Here is a 26326-nt window from a genome sequence, read left to right as displayed (position 1 = left end):
CTGGAAATGCAACTCAGACCGCCCTTAACACGGAATTTGATCCCTTCGTGACAATACAGCTCGACTACATTTTGTTGTTTGTTAAAAACTACAGATTTCATAACATCTCCACATATGGCGCATGATTGGGTTCGAATTCTGGCTCAGCACTAAAGTTTTCATTACGTATTATCGAGCACTAGCATGCTATCACCTATCTGCAGGTGGATAATAATTTAGATCTTTTTATGTATTTTTATTCGTTGTCAACACTAACGATATCTGACGTTTTTGACTCCCAGTGAGACTCAAAACTATTTGCGAGATCACTGCAAGTTCAAGGATGTTATTTCGAGCTGCTGGTGAAGAAAAATTCGGTAGCTGACCTCTCTTTGTGTGTAGTCTTCAACGATATGTGTGGGGTTCGATTACCAGTCAGTACTGAACTCTTCGTCATGCTATTTCTAGTTCAAACATGCTCACATGTCGCTACTGGTGTAACAAACCCACATTTAACGTTCGTTTTCTCTAGAATATAACAGCGATAGATGCCGGGTTGGAGTCCTAGGAAGGAAAAAATTAATGTTTCGTCTCGTCATTTCAGTCAAAACTTCTTGCTACTGCCGAGAATATCCGATATGTCACAGTTGATTGTGCTTCGATAACAATCCAATTAGGTTCTGGGTTCGAATCCCTGTCCAACACAAAGCTTTACCTCACGCCATTTCTAGTAAGTTACTGGTGAAGGAGCAATATTTAACATCTCTCGTAGTTTGTTAACAGGGACAATAGATGCTGGGTAGGAATTCGCGTCCGTTAAAAATGTTTACGTTATGTAATTTACAAGTTGATATTTCCTAACTGATACTGTCTAAAATCGACGAATATCACGCTCTGTATGCCTAGTCAGGAATGACTGTTAGTTTCCGTCAGTCACGAAATCTTTGCTTAGTCTGCATGACCTGGGTTTGAATCTATATGCATAGCGATACGGTTCGTCGTGTCATTTGAAGTTCATGCATATTCTCAAATAGCAGCTCGTGAATAACTTCAATTTTGAATGTCATTTTGTGTTACGGTATCTTACTTGGTAGAGGAAATCATGAATACGACGAACTTACTACGTGAATTACCTATCTGACGTAATAATGAGAATGGTAACATTTCAGGTACGTCATTTATTGAAATAAATTTGAGCTTACAAGCCTTAAGGGCAGTCTTATCTGTGATAAGGTGTTCCCTGATATTTGTGGTAACGTGGTTTTACTTTACATCTTGAGTTGTTGCGATACAGAGCCGTGCTTTCTAGTGGTGATTTGTTGGAACTATTTTCAATAGTCTGACGACTGTACTGAGGAGAGATTAGAGGACCTGCTAGACAGCTGCGTTATGAGGGTTGTATGCGAATCTGGCAAAATGCAATTCAGGTCGTTTGGATACTTTTGAGCACAACTGTACATTGGATAGGTGGAGCAGGTGGGTCCAAAGATCGATACACATATTCTTCAACATTCCTTATTAACATCTGATGTAAGGACTCGACATTCTCGGCTGCTATGTCTTGGTACCCGGTCTGCCACGCGCTGCTGTACGTATTGACTATCAGGCGTAAGAGAGAAGCGAGATCATAGTGGTCGTCCACAAATTCCATAGGTACCACTCTCGAAATCAATGATACATCTTTCGTTCAACTCTTTTTGGTGCATTTCCTCAATGGGCGGGCGGATTCTTCAATTGCTGTGACATCATTTACCACAAGAGCTTGCTCGGTATATGTCTTCTGCGAGTCCTTTTATCAGATTGAAGAAATTGTAAGCTCCTGTCATATTCGGATTTACAATTTTGCAAAGGGCCAAAATATTATGTATGTATGAAATTGCAAACTGTTCTTCAGTTGTTCTTGTGTTGGTACAGAGTTGCTGTTGATCGCCACCAAACATTTTGTTAGAGCAGCCAGGAATTTGTGCGGATTTTGAGTCAGCTACTGAGCTTCTCTTCGTTGTTGTCGAACTATTGTTGAGCTATGCCATCCAAGTAAAAGTATACATTTGGCAAACCATCGCGTCATTCCCCATGACGTAGTTGGTGACTCGAATGACTCGTTTCAGCATTTTGTCTGGTCCAGACCAGCGTCTCCTGAAAAAACCAATGGACGCCCGATGTGCAACTGACTTACTATTGTTTAGGGATCCGTCTGTTTCATGAAGAAACAGACCTTAGAAAGGATTTGCTGCTCGTATTCTGGTCCCTCTCAGTGTGGGTGATGGATTTTACGTTTCCTACTTGGTACCACGGTGATGCAGATGCCTTGAAGTACATGGCGTCTCCGTGAGACAACGACGCTTCATGAGAAGCGCAGAGATTTCGTCCATGTCATCTGTATGAAGCCCTACGACAGTCCACATGGGCATAGTGACTGTGGCTGGTTCAAGAAAACTGAAGATCCATTCAACAGCTGAATACCTTTCATAATCATCATAGTGAATATGATGTACTCGTAATAACACATCCAGAATGGGAGGAAACGCCAGTACCACCACACAGAGGACCACTGAGTAATTTTAGATCCAGGGTGCTGTGGTCGGCTTCTAGGACATGAAATGTATGAGGATTGCGGGAACAGCGGGTAGCTGTCTCTTCGGGACTGGGACCAGCAATGCCAGCGCTGGTGCACACAACGCGGTGTACTGATTAGCGTGACGGTTGGTGTACTGTTCATCGTCGCTTTAAACCTGACCACCAGCAATAATTTTTTATTTCTTGCTTATCATCTCGAAAGATCTTACTTTGCTAGGTTTGTATATCTGCTGTATTCGATTGTTTTGTAAATACTAGGAGGATCTGTGAATAATTTGTAACACCACAGCTCTTATGCTGTATGGATTCATTTTGCTTTATTTAATGTTACATTGTTGATCGCCTGTGAATGTGTTCAAATCGATAGCATAAAATTGTGTATTCTTTTCTTTGTCAAACCTTTGATGTCGTGATTTGATTCTATGCAAAGTAGTGTATCTGCAATTTGTATTCTTTGTCCCATTTGGAGGGAACAGAACTTATTGTATGTAATTGTAATTTTGTGTGAATAATTTTTTGTAGAAGTGTCAATATGTGAAAATGTTCTATTTTATTTAATGTATTTGTTTGCTGTTATGTAAATTGCTGATCCTCACTTAGGGTTCTTAGTTAGTTTGTATGTAAATGGTGTAGTGGTTCCCCTCTGGAACGGAAATGCGTAGCACGCGCAAATTGTGGTTGGCATAGGTGGAAAAGGTGGAACTGATAGTCAGTCGGAGACGAGCCACTAGTCGGGAAGGAGCTACCAGTCTGTGAACTGTCAATGTAAAGGTGCATATCATGCTGATTCAGAGAGAGGCTTTTACTGCTTCTTTCCAATGCCTCGGATGGGTGGATAAATAGCTGGATCTATTCTGGAATTTGTATGAATCATCGCCATGAAGATACGATAAAGTCCGGCAATTCTAGCTGTAATTCCACCTACCAACATGCAGTTGCCACCACATTGCGCAATCACTGTAACGTAATACTATATTGATGTACAGTGAAGGATCAGCCTAATGGATGTGTTAGTGTGCTGAAATATAAGGTAATTCATATCGGAATTTATTTACTTACCTTGATTTTACTCCTCATCATAACACCTCTCAGGGTCCTCTCCGTTTGAAGTAAAGTGATTACCGAGTGTCCTTACTGAAAGTACGTTGAAGCCTAGAGCTTTGTTAAATAATGCCTCTTGAACTTATTAGAAAGATAGTTAAAGCTAATGTGGTAACAGAGTGAGTTAAAGCAAATGTTATTTGTCCAATAATAATTTTCCTATTGAAACTGTTATTTAAAGTGCTGTTACCAACTTCAAACTTCAGGCTGAGTCTTATAAAGTAAATGATCACGTTGTTGTCTGTAGTAAATTCTAAAAAGGAGAGTCAGTTCCTTGCAATTTTGTCAACATTGTGTTTCGTTGTAGTAAAAGTGAGAAAGCTGCAGTTGTGAAACGTTACATTCTCATGTATGCCAAGTGTTTGTCTCTCTTGTGTGCATATTAACAGTATAAAGACCACTCAGTTTGTGTAAACCCTGAAAGTGATAGTGTTTTTCTGTACCTGTTATAATTTTGAAAATAGTTCCTGCTGCTCTGTTAGCTTCAATCTTAAAACATATGTGTGTTAGAGTTCATTGCACTCGCGTGTTGCTAAGTCTAGGTTGTGTCTGTTGTGTTGTCCATTATAGTTACTTATACCTACTTTCATAAACGAGAATGTTAATCTTTCTCTTGCCTAATTAGGCTGGCGACCGTTTCCCTTATTCTATAAACAGTATAGCTAGGCAAAATTTTGTTTGTCACTATTCCAATATTAACGTAATTCTGACTTTCATTTCCGATAAGCCACTTCCATTAGGAACAATACGGTCAACTTAACAAAATTCCTCTCAGAGGGTAACACTGCTCTGTTGCTTTGTGCCATAGTTACTTTTACAAAATTGTTTTATGTTACAACCTGCTTCTGGCATTGAGGTTATGGTACAGTAGTTAGCAGACGGGGAGTGTTATACGTGGCGACCGTGACAGGACGTTATTCAGTCTGCACTCTGCGCATACAGACGGAAAATATTATAAGTAGTTAGCAGACGGGGAGTGTTATAAATTGTCTGTACCTTCGGATACATCGCTACAAATCAATGTTCTAACGCACTGTTCTGAAGATCTCACACACATACAGATCAGGGCAAGCCAATGCGAGACCTTGAGAAAAGATTCACCGTACACGACATGTACTATATTTCATGTTCGTGCAGTTCTGTATATACACTTTGTGCTTCATTTTGGTATTCTTTTAGCTTTTACAGTAGTCTATAACTTGAAAATGTCGCAAAGGCCGGAAATGCAATTGTGAGGTAAGTAACGTCAACAGCGAACGGCGAATATGATGTCCTTTAAAAATTTCTACATTATTGTGAACCCCGACCATGAGAAGCTAATCCGACAAAAATGTCTGAGGATGATATTTATAGAAACGATAATTTGGAAAGTATAGTTCATTTCTTCTAGTACGACGGAGATTCTTCGAGCTTTAGGATATCTGACAAAGGTAGTAAAGCAAAATGATCCAATTTTGGTAAACATTTTTGGAAATCAGTGATCAATATTTTTATATTTTGACTAAAGTTCAGTCTTTATCACATCATGTATGTTTTAATGATATAGGTAACCGGTTTCGGTTCTTTCTACAAAACCATCATCAGACCCATGGCTCCCTTAGGATGGTAGGCGGAGCTCTCCTCGCTGCTACGCAGTCAACTGATCAGTTGACTGTGTAGTAGCGAGGAGAGCTCCGTCTACGATCCTAAGGGAGCCATGGGTCTGATCAGTTGACTGATCAGTTGACTGATCAACTGATCAGTTGACTGTGTAGTAGCAAGGAGAGCTCCGCCTACCATCCTAAGCGAGCCATGGGTCTGATGATGGTTTTGAAGAAAGAACCGAAACCGGTTACCTATATCATTAAAACATACATGATGTGATCAAGACTGAACTTTAGGCAAAATATAAAATGATCCAACATTTTCCACAGTGGTGCTGCAGTGACTCATATCAGCCTGTTGTAGATACTAGCACCGTTCTATAGCACATCCTCGTTCTGATGTAACCCGCTATCATCTTACACCATAATTCTATGGATGGGCCACAGTCATGAAATGGTCATACAATTTTGAGTCACAAACTGATCATAAAAGTATTTTGGAAGCACGGTTAATCAAACAATGTAAACCTCACAAAACATCTGAAAGCCGACAGTGCCACCCAGAACGAAATTCCTAAAATGTTTTTCCTCCGGTCTTTAGCAAGAATTTTTCACATCTTACGCTCAACACCACGGACTAAATGTAATTCTCTCGTAAATAAATGAGCATGAGAACTCAGTTTAGTTAATGCACTTGCCGGCTGCGTAGAAGTGAAAATTTTTAATGCACTATATCCCAGTCGTCGGCTCCCTTGTACGTTCCGCAATATATATGGAAATAAGACTGTTCTGAAGAAGAAAAACAAGACACTCGAGTTCGCCGCGGGTTGTTTTCATAGCGCTGCTTTAATTTTAATAGGGAGACAGGTCATTAAAATTATTGTTCTCTGTTATTACATTATATGAGGCTTGAGGTGACCCTGGCATTAAGTTATCTTTCTGTTTTCCAGATGCACTTAAACAGCTTCAGATATGCCGTTCATCATCTGTGCTAACAGAAAACGCTGTGTGGCATAGGTAATTCTAATCATCATTCGATTTGTCTGTGTGATGCATAAATGATCTAATTTCACAACAATTTTGTGAAAACACTCTACAGTAATACACAAAACACTTCTTGTGGAAGACTGTGATCCCAACAGATGCGTGGTTTGTTCATTTACAGGATTTCCCCGTACCTTTATATTACTTACAAGAACTGGACTTTCGTTTGCAGGGTCCATCCACTTTAAGAACACTCTTCTGGGTGTGAGATACTGCAGCTCTTACTGGGGGCAGACTGCATCATGTTGCACTAGTCTTCAGTCAAGGTACTGATATCACGCATTGTCCACGCTGGTTTGTCCTATGCAACTACGAACTCTCTGTATCTCTTCAAATAAAATATTGTAGATAACTAGAACCCGTGTTAAAGCGGTGGCGTCTTTTGAGAGTGATCGAAGCGTCCTGGGACCCGCGTTAGAACCTGTGTACTGCTTAAATTTTGAATAACAATAAACAGCAACACACGGCCAAAGGCTCCCGGTACAAGATGTAACCTCCGTTCTGCCACAGACCTTGTGAAATGGGGAAGAGGAGTACGCACATGAGACCGGCAATTTATCACTTCAGGGTCCAATTTTATAGCAAAGTTCGGGAACTTTCCATTTTCAGGTCCAATTATATACCGAAAACATAATCTGAAAGTACTTCGAGATTACGTCTTCGTCTTCAGACTGGACTTAAACGTGACAAGTTCCTGAGAACAACAGTAATTGTGAGCCCTATTCCATAGGTCAAGCAGGATGGTCATTTAAAAAACGTTCTGGAAAGCATACGTATTCCCAAAATAGAGCGGCCTGTGGGAAACACATTGCTGAAAATAAACACTACACACCACACATAGGCGAAGACTACATCGATCAACCAAGGATAGAAGGAATTAAAAACTCTAGTAACAAAAATGGCTCTCCGGAATAGATTTTAAACGTACAGTGCGTATTGAATCTCAATAAGTATTTTACCATTTTTGAGGAGCTGGTTTAGTGATCTTATGCTATCCCGGCGGGGTCAGGGGTTTTCTCTGCCTCGTGATGACTGGGTGTTGTGTGATGTCCTTAGGTTACTTAGGTTTAAGTAGTTCTAAGTTCTTGGGGACTGATGACCATAGATGTTAAGTCCCATAGTGCTCAGAGCCATTTGAACCAATTTGATCTTATGCTCTGATATCGTGAGTTAAAATGTGATGAGTTATTAAGCGGACACAGAATTAATTCTGACGCTTACTACCTCCTGTGAATCCAAGGAGACGGCAAGACCGCTTCTTCGTGGCCCATGTGCGCTCATCCACATCTTATCGCCGCCTGAAGTACGACGCACGACATGTTGGAGAGCGCCTGAAGAAAGTGATCCCTGATGGCTCCAATTATCTCATCGGCAGCGACACGTTTCCTGCCTGTCATTAGCACCTTGCACTTAATTTGTTACATTACTTCCTAATTTGTTGATGTGGATATCTTATAACCGAATGGCAACTTGCACATTAGAATATGTGTTCTGCCTTATCCTGTAGCTAACAATCTCATATTCTAGTATTATCAGTTATGAAATTCTTTTACTGCCCACCATTCATTTTGTAATGTTTTTTGTTTAAAATACATCCTCATTATTATTCAAATTCTGTTGCAAATTTTTTTAATACATGAAACATTTCGAACTCTCTGGATCATCCTTAGATCTGTGTAGTCACTTCAGAAGTCCGTCGTGTCTCTGTATCACTCGTTAAGAAGTTGGGCCGAGAGTGAAAGAATATTTCAGACCAAAGTAAGTCTATTAACATCAAGTATAGGGCTTAATTTGAAGAAGAAATTTCTGATAATGTACATTTGGAGCATAAAATTGTATGGTAGTGAACCCTGGACTGTGGTAAAACCGCAGAAGAAGAATACTGAAGCGTTTTGAGATTTGGTGATACAGAATGATGTTGAAAAGTAAATTGAGTGAAAAGGCAAGAAATGAGAAGGTTGTGCAAAATCGGCGATGAAAGAACAAATCTGAAAACCGATAGGAAGAAGGGACAATGTACTAGGACGTATATTTAGACATCGAGGAATTACTTCCAGATACTGGAGGGTGTTTCAGAGGGTAAAAACGGTGGTGCTAGACAGAGGCTTGAATACATTCAACAAATAAGATCGGTCGTGCAGTGCAAGTGCTTCTTTGAAATAAAGAGGTTAAGAGAGTGACATCAAACCAGGCAGAAGACTGATGACTCAAAAAGAAAAGAAAAGTGTCAGTATGTTGCACCCATTTTGAAGTAGGGTAGTATACCTGTCACCAACTATCTACTTTGTTACCGTAATCAATAAAATCCTCTTGAAGTCTAAGGGTATTCTGCCTGTTTCCTACATCCTTCACACAGGAACGACCATGGTTGCTTCTCCAGAGTAATTTATTTCTTCTAGATAAAAGTTATCTGTTCTGGGCGTGTGGTTCATCTTTGGTCTTTTAATTCTCTATTCATTTCATATTGATAAATCGAATTATTCTCTTACCTTTGGCAGATTCCTCTTATATTGTCTACTAGCCACTATTTTCTTTCATATCTGTTCAGTGCAATTTTTTCACATTTCAGTCTCCACTTCTTAACCTAACACAGCCTTTCCATGAGAGGCCTTCAAGCAATAACAAATGCTACTAGTCTCATAGAGGTTTTCCACAATCTGCCAATAGACCTATCTCTGCTACAGATATTCATGCTTCAACAGCATTGTATTATTTTAAACAATCTTAAGTTGTTGCTTATTATTTTACGTCGGTCTCAGTATTTAGCTTCTTTACTCATTATTTGATTCGTTTTTCCAATTTTTATATCTTACTTTTTCATCAGTTAAATGTAATGCGTTTTATTAAATTAGTTCTATTTTTTTACTTAGTTTTTATCTATACTGACACTACAGTTTCATCTGTCAATACTACCCATTCACGTATTCATTTTGCATTAGTCTCTGCCTAATTTTCGCAGGAAACGCTCACAATATCTATCGGCTTCAACTTACGGGGGTCAAATCCATGAATACACAAACACTTTCTAACGTCTATAAATTTAGTATTTTTATGACTAACTATTTATGTTCCTCGTAGTTTGAAACCTGGATTTCATACCTCTGCCTCACCATTACATAATTTATGTGAAACACTCTGAGGTCTCCAGTTCTGTTTCACGTTCATCCAGGGGGCTTCCCTTTTCGTTCCTTTTCCTATTCCATTTTCTATTAATACTTTTACTTCTGCCTTTTACTGTAATCGAATTCCAGTACTCAATCACAGTTCCTGTTTCATCTCATTTGATGTACTAAATAATTTATTGGTATACAACTCTAGAAAAAGTGCTGAACGAACAAGGAAAATAACTTCTGTCTTCAGTCTGGTACCCAGATGAAAATGTAACTTTATGTAGTTTATCTCTCAGTACAGATGCACTAAAACTTACCAGAAAGTACCAGACGGTGGTTTTCCACGGAATCGGCTGCAATATAACATGGAGACGACAACTCATTTATACTCCAGAAAAAATTACTCTGGTGATAGTTCCCCTTATACAAGGCTACAGGCTTATGTTAGTCGACAATTCTTTGTCACAATAACTAGGGTACTATTAGTCTACTATTTCTCGAGCCAGTCACTTATTTGCGGAGATACTACCTGCGAGCACATTTTTTAATACCTTGCCAGCAGCCATAAAAAGTTTTACTAGTAGAGATCATTTTAAGAGAGGCTTTAAAGTTTTATTGTGGGCCAACTACTTCTAGTGGAACCAACTGATGTGCATGTGTTACTAATAGTACCAGATAAACTATTACGACAATTTTCCATCCGTACAAAGGCAGAGCAATAACCCGATCATTGTAAATAGGTGATTTAAACTGATTTTTCTGTTTCACTATGTATGGCTACAATAGCCAAAGAATGAAAGGATAACTTTTTCGAAACCACGTAATTGTTCCCCGTTGCGACGTGTAAGTTTGAATTTTGTCTCAAAAGTGCCTACAACCGTTTTCTTCAACTATGCAAAAGTGGGACACCTGTGACATGACCCTCGGCTCAGCGCCGCTTCAAACAGCAAGGTGTCGACACATGCGTGAAAGTGCCACAGATCATGAGTTCATGTGATGTGTAAAGTGGGTGAATTATGTTACATCGGCACCAAACTTCACCAAAACTCTGTCCAACACCAACGTCGACGTGTCACTCGATGAGAAGCTCTTCGCACTCCCAGTTACACACATTTAACCCCTTCTTTTGATGCTTCTGAGCATGAAATCATGCGGTTTTGTTGTAGAAAACCGAGGAAAACATTTCAGAAACACTGCTGCTCAGAGTCGACACGAAAGGGCGACAGGGTGAGACATAAAGGATGTGAATGAAACCATCCCTTCTACTAAGACGTCGATTTCCCCACAGTTTGTGAAGGCGAACTACAGTTCACAGTGTGCTGAGAAACAGGACGAGGTTCTTGACTATCTTTGACAATACCGACTCCCGACATACGATTCAGTCCTTCCCTAAGGACATCGTGGACGAGCAGCTCCATAGATGCGAGCTCGCACCATTTTGGAGTGGAGGTTGGAAGTACAAGGGACCTTTCAAAACTATACGACGGAAGCAGCGTTCTTACCCCTCCTCTTTCAAGCTCTCCTGTGGTGTGATCACAGACGGGTGCGGCATTGTCATACGCGGCAATAAAACTGCAAACGTCCCACCTAAGAACCCCTAGTTCGGCAACATCTCTGTGTCACCTGCCCACATTAACTGAGTATTATAGAAATGTGCCTGCACAGAGATAACGTATGAACTAGTCCTAGCCGCCTGCAGGTAGGCAACTTGCCTTAGAAGACTGTCAAGTGGTAGCCTAGGTGCAGGTGCGTAGGATATATTATTAATATTCTTCATAATTATAGGTTGCTGCCACCAAGGATGTTGCTCTTAGAGGGACACTTTCCTATCTATCCACGCTTGTGTCAATGTAACACCCCTCTGTGACACAGCAACAAAACGGCGTCAGACAGAATGTCTGCGAAAGCGTAAGCACCTTTCGCTGCTTGGGACTGCGTTCAGATTTCATCACATGGTTTTGAACGGCCGCTAGTCGTTTCGCCCGGTGCACCACAGCAAAAACTGCCGGTGCACTGATTTTCAAAGGGGTGCGATCACATTCAGTGGGAGTGCTTACCTACGATGTTCCTAGAGAAGGGGTGCAGTGATTTGGAGATTTCAGCAGTACCAAAAATCGTCAACAACGTCGTCCTGTAGCCCATCCCATTGTAAACTGACAACCGCAAATATGTGAGAATCAACTCACAAAAGGAAGGGGTGCTATAATTGACACCATTTGTGCCACCTCTAGATCCCGATTCGTGTCAGTTCTGAGCGGTCGTGTGCCTGGAACGTTTTCGTCGGCTATTTATGAGAATACGACATGAATTCAAAGCAGGGCATGATAGTTCTCACCTCCATCGCAGAGGCATCAAAAGAAGGGGTGTAGTGTGTGTAAGATGTGTGACTACCTCCCCGTCGAGTAACATGTTCACGCTGGTGCTTGGCAGAACTGTGGTGAAATTTGGTGCCAATGTGACATCATTAACCCATCTTACACCACAAACGAAATTCTGAGCTCTGGTCTTCTTATCGTATGCGTCGACACCATGCTGTCGGAATCGTCGCCGAGCTCGAGGTAGACGTCGCAGGGCGCCACGCTTTTTGACCATCACAGATAAAGCCTGTAGCACCTTTTAAACAAACTTCAAACTAATATGGTGCAAATGAAAAATAATTACAGGCTTTTTAAAAGTGACCCTTCTATTTTTATCTCCCATCGCGCCGTATTAGTTTGAAATTTGATTCGAAAGTGTTACGATCTCTCTCTGCGATGATATACATATACCACATCGAGACTCGAACTCGGGACCTTTGCCTTTCGCGGGCAAGTGCTCTAACAACTGAGCTTCACAGAAGTCTGCAAGGTAGGAGCCGAGGTGCTGGCAGAATTGAAGCTGTGAGGACGGGTCGTGAGTTGTGCTTGGATAGCTCAGTTGGTAGACCACTTGCCCGCGAAGGGCAAAGGTCCAGAGTTCGGGTCTCGGTCCGGCACACAGTTTTAATCTGACAGGAAGTTCATATCAGCGCACACTCTGCTGCAGAGTGAAAATCTCATTCTATATACCACATCGGTCCACCTATGTAACGCAGTACAGCACTGATTCTGCGTATTATAAACTCCTGGAAATTGAAATAAGAACACCGTGAATTCATTGTCCCAGGAAGGGGAAACTTTATTGACACATTCCTGGGGTCAGATACATCGCATGATCACACTGACAGAACCACAGGCACATAGACACAGGCAACAGAGCATGCACAATGTCGGCACTAGTACATTGTATATCCACCTTTCGCAGCAATGCAGGCTGCTATTCTCCCATGGAGACGATCATAGAGATGCTGGATGTAGTCCTGTGGAACGGCTTGCCATGCCATTTCCACCTGGCGCCTCAGTTGGACCAGCGTTCGTGCTGGACGTGCAGACCGCGTAAGACGACGCTTCATCCAGTCCCAAACATGCTCAATGGGGGACAGATCCGGAGATCTTGCTGGCCAGGGTAGTTGACTTACACCTTCTAGAGCACGTTGGGTGGCACGGGATACATGCGGACGTGCATTGTCCTGTAGGAACAGCAAGTTCCCTTGCCGGTCTAAGAATGGTAGAACGATGGGTTCGATGACGGTTTGGATGTACCGTGCACTATTCAGTGTCCCCTCGACGATCACCAGTGGTGTACGGCCAGTGTAGGAGATCGCTCCCCGCACCATGATGCCGGGTGTTGGCCCTGTGTGCCTCGGTCGTATGCAGTCCTGATTGTGGCGCTCACCTGCACGGCGCCAAACACGCATACGACCATCATTGGCACCAAGGCAGAAGCGATTCTCATCGCTGAAGACGACACGTCTCCATTCGTCCCTCCATTCACGCCTGTCGCGACACCACTGGAGGCGGGCTGCACGATGTTGGGGCGTGAGCGGAAGACGGCCTTACGGTGTGCGGGACCGTAGCCCAGCTTCATGGAGACGGTTGCGAATGGTCCTCGCCGATACCCCAGGAGCAACAGTGTCCCTAATTTGCTGGGAAGTGGCGGTGCGGTCCCCTACGGCACTGCGTAGGATCCTACGGTCTTGGCGTGCATCCGTGCGTCGCTGCGGTCCGGTCCCATGTCGACGGGCACGTGCACCTTCCGCCGACCACTGGCGACAACATCGATGTACTGTGGAGACCTCACGCCCCACGTGTTGAGCAATTCGGCGGTACGTCCACCCGGCCTCCCGCATGCCCACTATACGCCCTCGCTCAAAGTCCGTCAACTGCACATACGGTTCACGTGCACGCTGTCGCGGCATGCTACCAGTGTTAAAGACTGCGATGGAGCTCCGTATGCCACGGCAAACTGGCTGACAATGACGGCGGCGGTGCACAAATGCTGCGCAGCTAGCGCCATTCGACGGCCAACACCGCGGTTCCTGGTGTGTCCGCTGTGCCGTGCGTGTGATCATTGCTTGTAAAGCCCTCTCGCAGTGTCCGGAGCAAGTATGGTGGGTCTGACACACCGGTGTCAATGTGTTCTTTTTTCCATTTCCAGGAGTGTATAACCTGTTGCCAAACGCGTGATACATGATAGACCAGGAATACATACAAAAACGAAACTTACTACAAAACAACACTGACTACAGCTTGTCGGTATCTGATGAAATTAATAAACTCTAACCTGGTGCTGGTGAAACACGAACGAGGCTAGCCAGTACTTTCACATATCAAATAAATTATCAATCAGCGTGACAGCAGATATCAACAACTCATAAACACTTCCATCTCCATGCGCGAACTGCGTAGCATCGAACACTGTGCAGTTTCCGTTGCAAACGACCAAATTCACAACGCGAACTAAGCTTAACTATAAAATTTTTTGCTAATTTCGATCGAGGCTCTAACATTCTGCGTGGTGTCGGTTTGTTCTACCACTTTCGCGCAACGACACTCTGAGCGTGTTTTTTAGGGAATTGACTAGTTTGAACCTTGGACGTGTTGCTGGTACGGAGACTCCAGACCACACATGACATGTAGAGTTCAGAAGAGTTCAGTGAGACTAACAATGATATAACCAAATACTTAATGATTTCAGCGTCAGCTCCACTGCACTCCCTATAAAAGAATCTTAATACTAACTAAATTTAGTGGAAGGGGTTCAAGGCTTTCCTATTTTTAGTTAACTAAAGTGAAGAAGAATTAAATGATCTGCTGAACGGAATGAACAGTCTAATGAGTACACAGTATGGTTTGAGAGTAAATCGGAGAAAGACGAAGGTAATGAGAAGTAGTAGAAATGAGAACAGCCAGAAATTTAACATCAGGATTGATGGACAGGAAGTCAATGAAGTTAGGGAATTCTGCTACCTAGGCAGTAAAATAACCAATGACGGATGGAGCAAGGAGGACATCAAAAGCAGACTCGGTATGGCTAAAAAGGCATATCTGGCCAAGAGAAGTCTACTAATATCAAATACCGGCCTTAATTTGAGGAAGAAATTTCTGAGGATGTACGTCTGGAGTATAGCATTGTATGGTAGTGAAACATGGACTGCGGGAAAACCGGAAGAGAAGAGAATCGAAGCATTTCAGATGTGGTGCTATAGACGAATGTTGAAAATTAGGTGGACTGATAAGGTAAGGAATGAGGAGGTTCTATGCAGAATCGGAGAGGAAAGGAATATGTGGAAAACACTAATAAGGAGAAGGGACAGGATGATAGGACATCTGCTAAGACATGAGGGAATGACTTCCATGGTACTAGAGGGAGCTGTAGAGGGCAAAAACTGTAGAGGAAGACAGAGATTGGAATACGTCAAGCAAATAATTGAGGACGTAGGTTGCAAGTGCTACTCTGAGATGAAGAGGTTAGCACAGGAAACGAATTCGTGGTGGGCTGCATCAAACCAGTCAGGAGACTGATGACCAAAAAAAAAAAGGTCTATACTGTTCTTCTGCTGTAGCTTTTAATATGGGCTGGGGGGTGGTCCTGACGTAACAGAGACGCAAAAAAGTCTCACGCTAAAACTTGAAGCTGGGGTGTGGTCCTAGCGGTTAGCTGGCGACGTGGGTGTCCATCCCTTATCGTAGGGCCTTCAGCTTAACACCGTTCTGCTCTCGGCTTGTGTTCTCCCCTCGCAACTGCGTCTGTCTCAAGGTGGGAAGGTATGACATGCATTTAGGCATTCTTGTGTTAGTCTGTGGTATTCCATTTGCTCACTCGTTACTCGTGTTACTTTGGTTAATTTAATGTCACGATTTATTCGGAGCTATGTGACATACTACTGAATTTGCTTATCATGTCAGGGTTTTCATGGAAGGTGTTGGATTTGCCTGACACCTTACATATCACCACCCTTCGAACTTCATTTTTGCACTGATGTTAGGCAATGATTGCATCATTGTCTAAGTCAGTCAAAACTTATTCCTTTATCTAAATTTGTTGCCTACTGTTCAGCCACATTATTCTGTTCAATGCTAGTTTGTATTACTAATTTATATTTTTATATTCTTCCACATTATTATTAAAAATATGTTTATATTGACAAGGGAAGAATATTTTTATTCTATTATAATCATTTTTTTAAATTCTTTTCTTTCTTTATTTAATTGTGAAGTTTGTTTTTTAAGAAGTTTGTTATCAAAAGTGAGGAGTCTTTCACATCGATTTTCTTAGAAATATTGTTTTTATAAATGTAGTAATTAAGTAGAATCTATTCCTAACACATTTTCTAAATATCATGTACAAGTAAAATGTTTCTGTTTCTAGATGCTCATTTCAACATTGTTACACTAGCAAATAAGAATTATTTCCAAGAATTGCTTTGACAAAGAATATACAAACACAAGTATTGAGATATTATCCTAACAAATGGTACAAATGTTAAAAAGAAAGGGAAAACATCCAACAAGATAATTTTTTATTCTTTGTTTTTATAAGGAGAAAATAAGTAAAATATAGTTATTCTTTTATTTTTATGAGGAGAAAATAACTGGCATATAGTTTTAGTGTTTATTATACCTTACTTTTGTTCTTTATATACTGTCCGTTTCAGAACTAATGACTTATTTTTATCGATAGTCTATTTTTTACTTAAGTCAATGACTGTTAATTTGTAGTTTATTAGCTGTCTGGTGTGCTTAACTTATTTAGTTTTTCACACATTTCTTTTGCATAATTCCTACATCATATAATTTGATTTCACACATTCACACAATCCTGTGAATGTTTAAGCATGAGGTTCACGAATGTTTTTGCATGAAGATGATGGACTTGAGCGAGATGGATGTGGGCAAGTATTTGATGTACAGCTTCGTTCGTCGTTCCTTTTTGGCTTTGCAAGTGTGTGTTGCTGTTGTGGAGGTCCCATAATGGAATGGAGTGGAGAATCTCGTGGTTTACTGGCTTTGTATGCGTGAAAGTCATCATTACGTGTCACTGAAAGTGGCCGATTTTTGTTGTAATAATTCGCAGATGACTAATTTACAATAGGATAGGGATTCGGGAAGGTATGTCCTCTATTCTTCACCCATATTCTTTCTTGGTCTGAATCTTGCGAATCTTCAATTTCTGTTCTTCCTGCTTTTTCCCTGCTTCTTACTTGATTCTTGGTTCTTCTCTGGGCAGCATATGGAAATATTTATTGATAACTAGTCGCTTTGAAGTTCTCCTCCTAGTAACAGTTTGATAAATGGTTTGGACATGTCATTTCTACTTTGTGGACGTTTTCATCTGTTTCGTGCATCAGTCTGCTGTTTAATAGCGGTAGTGTGACTTTTACACAAATTTTTTCCAGTTGTGGCTTGCCCAAGCCGTCTTCTCGTTGGACAGTTTTTTGCTCTCTCCACCAAGTCGGGGCGTCTGGCATCCTGGGGTTTATGAGCGGTGAAAGTCCGGTGTTTGCTTGTCAGTCCCAAGACCCTCTTGGCTTTTCGTGTTCTGTCACAGCAGGGTTCCCCTTAGCGGGCAGATTTACTGCTCACTTCCGATGCAAGAGCCTTCTGTTGGTCTCATTGTCCTTTCCCTTCTCTTGATGCTTCTGCCTTGTAGGAATCGTGTCCTGCTAATTAAGTCCTTTCCTTTCTTGATACTTCTGGCATTGCAACTTGTGGGTCATTGCATCTTGTCCTTGCTGGAGTTTTTACAATGGTTCTTACAAAAAGTTTTACTTATAATCATCTAACATATGACTAGTACCTACATTGTTTTACGCCTTCTTAGAAGCTATACAAATTTCAGCGCCCTTTCCATGTTACAATTCTAAGATATTTTGAGTTTTAACGTCTACAAGAATCCTCAAATTCGTTTTTTATTTTGCGTAGTGTCACGGTGTATAGCATTTTAGTATCTACTACCTACGCTTTATCCCTTCACCTTAATCTATGGTACTATTGATGTTATTTTTGTTTTTGTTTCTATTGAAACTACTTTCCTTTTCCCACCTTCCTCTCTCTGCATTCTTCTTTCTCCTGACGATCTTATCTGCAACATAATCTTGATATATTGTGCTGATTATTTACCAGTAATAAAATTAATCTTCAAACTTGTACTGAAAGCGTTTAATACTGCCAGTCTTAGGTAAAATACCCTCTAATTGTCTTTTACTGTGTTCCGAAATACCTTGAACTTCTTGGAATTTTTCGTCCATTTCTTTATGTACTTCTAACATGAGTTGAGGCGATTCCCCCTTTTGTGCATACCATTCTAACTCTTCATCCTCTTTATCTCGCGTCATTCTTAATTGTTTGTTTATAATTGGTATTTCTTCTAATTTTAGCTTTTGCTCAAAGAGAAGTGCGACATTCCTGAATGTTACGCTACCTTTCCCCATATCTATTATCGCTCGTCTCTCATTTAAAAAATCTGCACCTATAATCAAATCTACAGTTAGTTCAGGTATAATCACGAAGTTGGGTTCGATCTTTTGACCTTGGCTCGAAAGAGTTAACCTTGTTTGTCTCGTAACTTCTGCAGCATTATTTCTAATAGGACCTCTTACGTGTTTTCAGAACTGGCAATTCCTCATTGGCATTACACTGCATGAATAAATTTTCTGAGGTCGCAGTCAGTTCACTTCCGCTATCAATTACAATATTGACTGGGATATGCTTTACCATGGCCTTCACAATTGGTTGAATTTGAAAGGGTTAGTTCTGTTCTTCTTCTTCTTGCATCAACGAATCCTCCACTGAATCATACATGAGTCTTTTTAGGAATTTTCCTCGTGAATTCGAACTTTCTGTAGGATAAGCTTCGACTGCTACTTCTCTCTCTTTTATTTCCTCCTCTCTATTTCTTCCTTCATTTACGCTTTCTTCAACATCCTCTACTTTTTCCTCATCCTCGTCTATCTTCTCCTTCTTCGTCGCTACTTCCACATAATCGCATCTAAATGCTCTAATTATCGCTTCATAACTTCCTTCATTATATACGTTGGGTTGTGTGCCCACTCGTAACTTATTTTCAACTTCTGTCGACTGCGCATTATCCTCATTGAATTCACTTTCCCTAGTTTCCATCTCAAATAGCTCTGCAATACTCATTACGTCGTCCGTTCCTCCTACATTCGTTGTGCATGCCTCAGGTAATTCATCTTCCTCGTCAGTATTTTCCCAATTAATTTCGTCAAAACACGATATTGTTATTTTCTTGCCTTCTTTTTCATCTGGTCCCTGCGGATTTGTTTCTTCCTTCTTCTCTTCTCGTGATAAGATTTTTACTTCTCTGTTCAAGGTGCTACAATTGTCCTGGGTCAGTGCGTCATTCTCTTTGGCATGGGCGCTTAGCTGTCAATTCGAACGTTTATCGGGGTTTGGTGGTCTTACCTCCACCTCTTCTATCTGTATTCTCTTTTCTTGTTCAGCTTGTTGATAGTGGTTTCTTTGTTGATAATTTGTCGGTCTATTGGTTCTCCAGTACCCGTTCCGGTTGTCGTTATTCCCTCTGTAATAGTTGTTGCCGTTCTCTTCTAAATCGATAACCGGTTCTTTGTTGAAATCTATTGTCGTTTCTTGGTGCGGAGTTATCACATGGTTCGTAATTATTGTTTCTTCGTACTGTGTCTTGTGGATTCCACTGCTTTTTGCTTTCGTTTTCACGTGCGCTTCGTCTTTTTCTTGCGTCATCTTCCGAAAATATGAACTCTAGTTCCCTCAGAACACCTTTAAATGCTTCTATGTCATTGCCTCCGCGACCTACTAATGATTGCTGGTATTTCAATGGTAGCTTCATAGGGCATAATTTAATCAACTCTCCGTCACTGTATGGTACATCTAAGCATTGATTTTTCTTTGCCATTAATTCGAAAAATTTCACTAGATTGTTCTCTCCTGAATCTTTAAAGTATGGGTTCTGTAATAATTCGTACTTCACTCTGTTCTGTGCTTCGCTGGACCAATATCGTGAGAGAAATCTCTCTCTGAAATCTTCGTAGGATCGGCATGTCGCTGCAACATTCTGCATGGTTTCTGCGACTGTTCCTGACATGTGTGCACATATAAAGTCTAATTTGTGTGCTACTGTCCAGTGTTCTGGTAATCCTACTCGGAATTGATCAATAAAAGTTCGTGGATGTAATGAGTTTCCTTCTCGAAGGTGTTGAAATTTTCTGACTGTGAGGAAATGTTCGTCGTCGTACTTCGTCTTAGTTCCATATGAAATTCGCGATTCTTCGCCACTTTTGTTTCTGATCGTTTCTCCCGTCGTTCTTTCCGGTTGTGGCAGATCCATTGGATATTGTCCACTGTAACTTTCGCCTACCCTTACGTAGTACCGTTGGAGTGGTACGCAATAATTTTCTTCCATCGGTTGTGAACGTGTAGCTGAATGCATTGCACTGTATTCTTCGCGACCTGGCTTTCCATTGTCAGGTATTGATTCGGTTACTTGTCTGGCTAACCTTGCTGCTTCATTGCACGATCCAAACTGTCTTGAAACATACATTTGTAATTCCGCATGTGTTTGTGATGACGTTTGTTCATCAAGAATTTCGAAACGTGTTTGTTGCTGTGCAGACTGTCTGATTTCACGTATGTTACTTTCCGCCTTTGATTGGAATCGCAAATGCGTAATATCTTCGTTAATTGCTTGTTTTTCCGGTGCTGTTACAGATACGGATGTGGTTGCAGACTCTGTGCTTGTTCGATCCTGTTCGCTACGCTCTTCAATGGTTTGCAACAACTCTGTTCGCAATTTCTGAAAGTGTCGCTTCGTTTGCGCTTCTATTTTGACTATGCAGTTATCATATCTTTTCAGCGCTGCTTTTGTGATACGTTTGTGTAACACACTGTTTTCAATAACTTCACGCGCTGTACCTGCTGCTTATCAGTAATTACGTTTATCTGTTCTCTAGTTTCTTGACTTCTCCCTGGGTGTTGTTACGTAATGTTTTGATCTCGTCCTGAGTGTCATTACGCTATGTTTGTACGTCCGCTTGTACTTTGTCAATGTCTGTTCACAATTGATTGTGACCTGTTATTAAGTTTCCTATCACTTCTCTAGATTATTTTACTTCATCTTCAATACGACTTAGGTGTAACTGAATTTTTTGTTTTGTTCTTTAATATCACGCATTTGCCTCGTGGTTTCTGCATTCTGAATTTGAATTTGGTTCGCTATGTCTTTATTTTGCCTTGTAATGGTTTCCGTAATTTGTTGTAATAATTCTGCCAGATTAGTTCGTCCTATTGCATTTTCTTCCGACGTCGTACGCTCTGTGTTTTCGCCCAGGTGTTCGCAACCGATTGCATTGAACTGTGCTGTAACATGTTTCTGCTCGCATTCCTTGTACCCTGTGGTGAGGGAGCTCTGATTACTTGTACTATGGGTTCTATGTATTCAAGACGCAAGTTAGAATCCTCATCGATTGTCTCTCTACTTTCCTGCTCCTCTGTCGTATGCTGACTTACGTTATCTATGCCTTGACGTACATTAACCTTGTTATGATGCGTTATATGTCCTATTTCCTATTTCTCGCAATACTGCATCGTCTGTTGTACTGTCCTCTATTCTCTGTCCATTGTCATGTTGGGTCTCTACCTCAATTCGGTCAAGGTCTCGATCTGCCATTGCTAATCTTTGCGAATCCCTCATTTTCTGTTTTAAAGGCAATTCACGAGCCCTACTTCAAGTCAACATGCGCTCATACGATCTCACACGTTTCATAAACTTTTTGCACACACGACTTGACAATCCATTCACTTACTAGTTGGGTCAGAACCAACTTGTCAACGATGTATCCGCCACCTGTGCCCTTGTACTGAGGAGAAAACTTAATTCTAGCAATATTAAAATTCATAACTTAATTATGCTATTGTCTCCGCCAGAATGTCTCACTTTTATTGAATACTTCCTTACTATCTATCGCTGCTGCTACTGTTTTCGATTATTTATAACGTTAAAAAAAATTTTTTTATTACGAAAATTTCTCAATAGGATATTTTTCTACCTAGTTAGGCATGTGGTCGACCTTCAATCACGGTATTTTACCATCCTGGCAGGTTCGCCATTTTCTAACATTCTGCGTGGTGTCGGTTTGTTCTATATCGTGTCTCCCTACCACTTTCGCGCAACGACGCTCTGAACGTGTTTTTTAGGGAATTGACGAGTTTAAGCCTGGGACCTGTTGCTGGTAAGGAGACGCCAGACCACACATGACATGTAGAGTTCAGAAGAGTTCAGTGAGACTAACGATGATATAACCAAATACTTAATGATTTCGCCGTCAGCTCCACTGCACTCCCTGTAAAAGAATCTTAATACTAACTAAATTTAGTGGAAGGGGTTCAAGGCTTTCCTATTTTTAGTTAGCTGGTAAAATAACGTCGATAAAACACTTAAGTTTACCACTGGAAATTTTATTCTACTCACAAAACATTGTTTATAAATTGAACTATTGATAAAAGGAAATGTTTTAATACAGGATGGTAAAAACCAACTGCGTTCAACAAAAATGTGAACGAATATTCCCTGAATGTGTTTCCAAGTTCTACAATGGATCGAAGGATGACATAAGCCATATCACATCCATAATCTACGTTTAAATTAAGTTTCACAAAAGAGAAAACTATCAAAATGGTCTACAGTGACCCTCAATTATCTTTAATTACTCATCTAACTTGTAAATAACAGTGACTGATGTGGCTTCTCAATAACTATATAACTTCCAGTGGCGAATGTGAACACCATGAGCTTTAATTGGCGATCGACACTAGTATTACGCAAAAAGGGGGTGTAACAGATGAGACTTCTGCAGTTCTGAGTGAGCTTTATGCGCTGTTATGCGGCATCGCGTGCGTTCATTACCTTGTCGGTGTTCATCAGGGGGCGGCGGACAGCACAGCTCCGCTCACCTCGCGTCTCAGAAGCCACTCACTCCTAACGTCTCCGTACTACAATTTACCGAAGTTGGTTTAAAAAAACTATCTGGCTGTGTTTTCATCTGACCAATCAGGGTCTCAATCTTAACCATAAGCTCCGCCTACAAAAATTCTGTCTATCCAATGAGAAACGTTATACTTTTCGTGGTGGGGCAATGTTTTTAAGGTTTGCAACGTAACAGAGACGCGAAAAGTCTCACGCTAGAACTTGCAGGTGGTGTGGTCCTTTTAGCGTTATCGTAAGATCTATACTGTTCTTCTGGAGGGCTGACGTAACAGAGACGCGAAAAAGTCTCACGCTAAGACTTGCGGCTGGGGTGTGGTCCCAGCGGTTAGCTGGCGACGTGAGTGTGCATCCCTTATCGTAGGGCCTTCAGCTTAACACCGTTCTGCTCTCGGCTTGTGTTCTCGTTTCTCCCCTCGGAACGGCGTCTGTCTCACGGTGGGAAGGTATGACATGCATTTGTGTTAGTCTGTGGTATTCCGTTTGCTCACTCCTTACTCGTATTACTTTGGTTAATTTGCTTATCATGTCAGGGTTTTCATGGAGGGTGTTGGATTTGCCTGACACCTTACAAGGCGTCGAACGCAATTAAGAGTGTCATAGGACTGGGAGGTAATAGCTAGATAGACACTGTCAATGCTTCATTGTATCAGCTAGTAGCAGCACGGAAAAAGCTAATGGCAGAAGGAAAAAGAAAGTTACTAAAGCGTGCAATGGGTATCTGACTTAAGGTAACAGGCAAATTCAGTGACTTGATAAATCTCAGCAGTACAAAATAAACCTATATAATGGCTAGGCTAAAACACTTTTGGCAAGTGGATTGGCACTAATGAGAATAGGGAAACAGCTACACTCCTGGAAATTGAAATAAGAACACCGTGAATTCATTGTCCCAGGAAGGGGAAACTTTATTGACACATTCCTGGGGTCAGATACATCACAGGATCACACTGACAGAACCACAGGCACATAGACACAGGCGACAGAGCATGCACAATGTCGGCACTAGTACAGTGTATATCCACCTTTCGCAGCAATGCAGGCTGCTATTCTCCCATGGAGACGATCGTAGAGATGCTGGATGTAGTCCTGTGGAACGGCTTGCCATGCCATTTCCATCTGGCGCCTCAGTTGGACCAGCGTTCGTGCTGGACGTGCAGACCGCGTGAGACGACGCTTCATCCAGTCCCAAACATGCTCAATGGGGGGCAGATCCGGAGATCTTGCTGGCCAGGGTAGTTGACTTACACCTTCTAGAGCACGTTGGGTGGCACGGGATACATGCGGACGTGCATTGTCCTGTTGGAACAGCAAGTTCCCTTGCCGGTCTAGGAATAGTAAAACGATGGGTTCGATGACGGTTTGGATGTACCGTGCACTATTCAGTGTCCCCTCGACGATCACCAGTGGTGTACGGCCAGTGTAGGAGATCGCTCCCCGCACCATGATGCCGGGTGTTGGCCCTGTGTGCCTCGGTCGTATGCAGTCCTGATTGTGGCGCTCACCTGCACGGCGCCAAACACGCATACGACCATCATTGGCACCAAGGCAGAAGCGACTCTCATCGCTGAAGACGACACGTCTCCATTCGTCCCTCCATTCACGCCTGTCGCGACACCACTGGAGGCGGGCTGCACGATGTTGGGGCGTGAGCGGAAGACGGCCTAACGGTGTGCGGGACCGTAGCCCAGCTTCATGGAGACGGTTGCGAATGGTCCTCGCCGATACCCCAGGAGCAACAGTGTCCCTAATTTGCTGGGAAGTGGCGGTGCGGTCCCCTACGGCACTGCGTAGGATCCTACGGTCTTGGCGTGCATCCGTGCGTCGCTGCAGTCCGGTCCCAGGTCGACGGGCACGTGCACCTTCCGCCGACCACTGGCGACAACATCGATGTACTGTGGAGACCTCACGCCCCACGTGTTGAGCAATTCGGCGGTACGTCCACCCGGCCTCCCGCATGCCCACTATACGCCCTCGGTCAAAATCCGTCAACTGCACATACGGTTCACGTGCACGCTGTCGCGGCATGCTACCAGTGTTAAAGACTGCGATGGAGCTCCGTATGCCACGGCAAACTGGCTGACACTGACGGCGGCGGTGCACAAATGCTGCGCAGCTAGCGCCATTCGACGGCCAACACCGCGGTTCCTGGTGTGTCCGCTGTGCCGTGCGTGTGATCATTGCTTGTACAGCCCTCTCGCAGTGTCCGGAGCAAGTATGGTGGGTCTGACACACCGGTGTCAATGTGTTCTTTTTTCCATTTCCAGGAGTGTATAAGTGTTTGATAAAAAATGAAGCAACAAAAACATGTGCAACGCTAAACCGGAAAATTAAGTGTAACGATGATGAGTTACCCATGAAGAAACCGCCCCAAGAGCACAAATATGGTCTGTTTAGAACACAGTGAACACCCGCTGTCGTGCGGCAGCTAGACTGCCAAGCAAATGTCAAGGGCCTGTGGAGCCTTAGTGAGAAAAGGCTTACAAGGTGGCGCGCTAAATCATAACGTACTGATGGCTATGGCATGAATAAACTAATAACCATTATTTAAAGATACGCATCATTACATCAAAAAATGCTTGATGTGTCGAAAGACTTGTTCACTCATTACATTTTTCAAATTCTTCCAATAAAAACAGTTTCTTCACTTTGTTGGCCACATAAAGGATTTTAATGCCTTCTAAATCTGGGGGAGATGGCCATTGCTGGGCAATGGGGGAAAATTTTTTCGTCTGATCTTTTTTTTTGTCAGTTGATCACAGTTAAATCTAACAGCGAAAGATCTCCCACTTTGGCCGATATACTCAATGGAAGATCCTGTACATCCATTTTGCTGACATCTGACTTAGAGAATAAATTCCTGGCAGCTTGCTCTTTAAGGGGCAGCGCGTACTGCGTGGGAGAGCCCTTCGAAAAACCAACATGAGCATCAGTATGCGGAGATAACTTAGCCTAGTTGCGTGAAAACGACCCAAGAAATGGAATATACATACGTATGCTTTCGCATACCACTGAAGTAATCAAAGTACACTACTGGCCATTAAAATTGCTACACCACGAACATGACGTACTACATACGCGAAATTTAACCGACAGGAAGAAGATGCTGTGGTATGCAAACGATTAGCTATTCAGAGCACTCACACAAGGTAGGCGCCGCTGGCGACACTTACAACGTGTTGACATCAGGAAAGTTTCCAACCGATTTCTCATACACAGCCGGCCGGGGTGTCCGAGCGGTTCTAGGCGCTAAAGTCTGGAACCGCGGGACCGCTACGGTCGCTGGTTAGAAATCTGCCTCGGGCATGGATGTGTGTGATGTCCTTAGGTTAGTTAGGTTTAAACAGTTCTAAGTTCTAGGGGACTGATGACCTTAGAAGTTAAGTCCCATAATGCTCAGAGCTATTTCTTTCTCATACACAAACAGCAGTTGACCGGCGTTGCCTGGTTAAGCGTTGTTGTGATGCCTCGTGTAAGGAAGAGAAATGTGTACCATCCTGTTTCCGACTTTCATAATGGTCGGATTATAGCCTATCGCGATTGAGTTTTATCCTACCGCAACACTGCTGCTCGCGTTGGTCGAGATCCAAT

This window comes from Schistocerca serialis, chromosome 1, assembly GCF_023864345.2.
Source record: "Schistocerca serialis cubense isolate TAMUIC-IGC-003099 chromosome 1, iqSchSeri2.2, whole genome shotgun sequence".
Taxonomy (NCBI): domain Eukaryota; kingdom Metazoa; phylum Arthropoda; class Insecta; order Orthoptera; family Acrididae; genus Schistocerca; species Schistocerca serialis.
Note: the sequence above shows the minus strand (reverse complement) of the source record.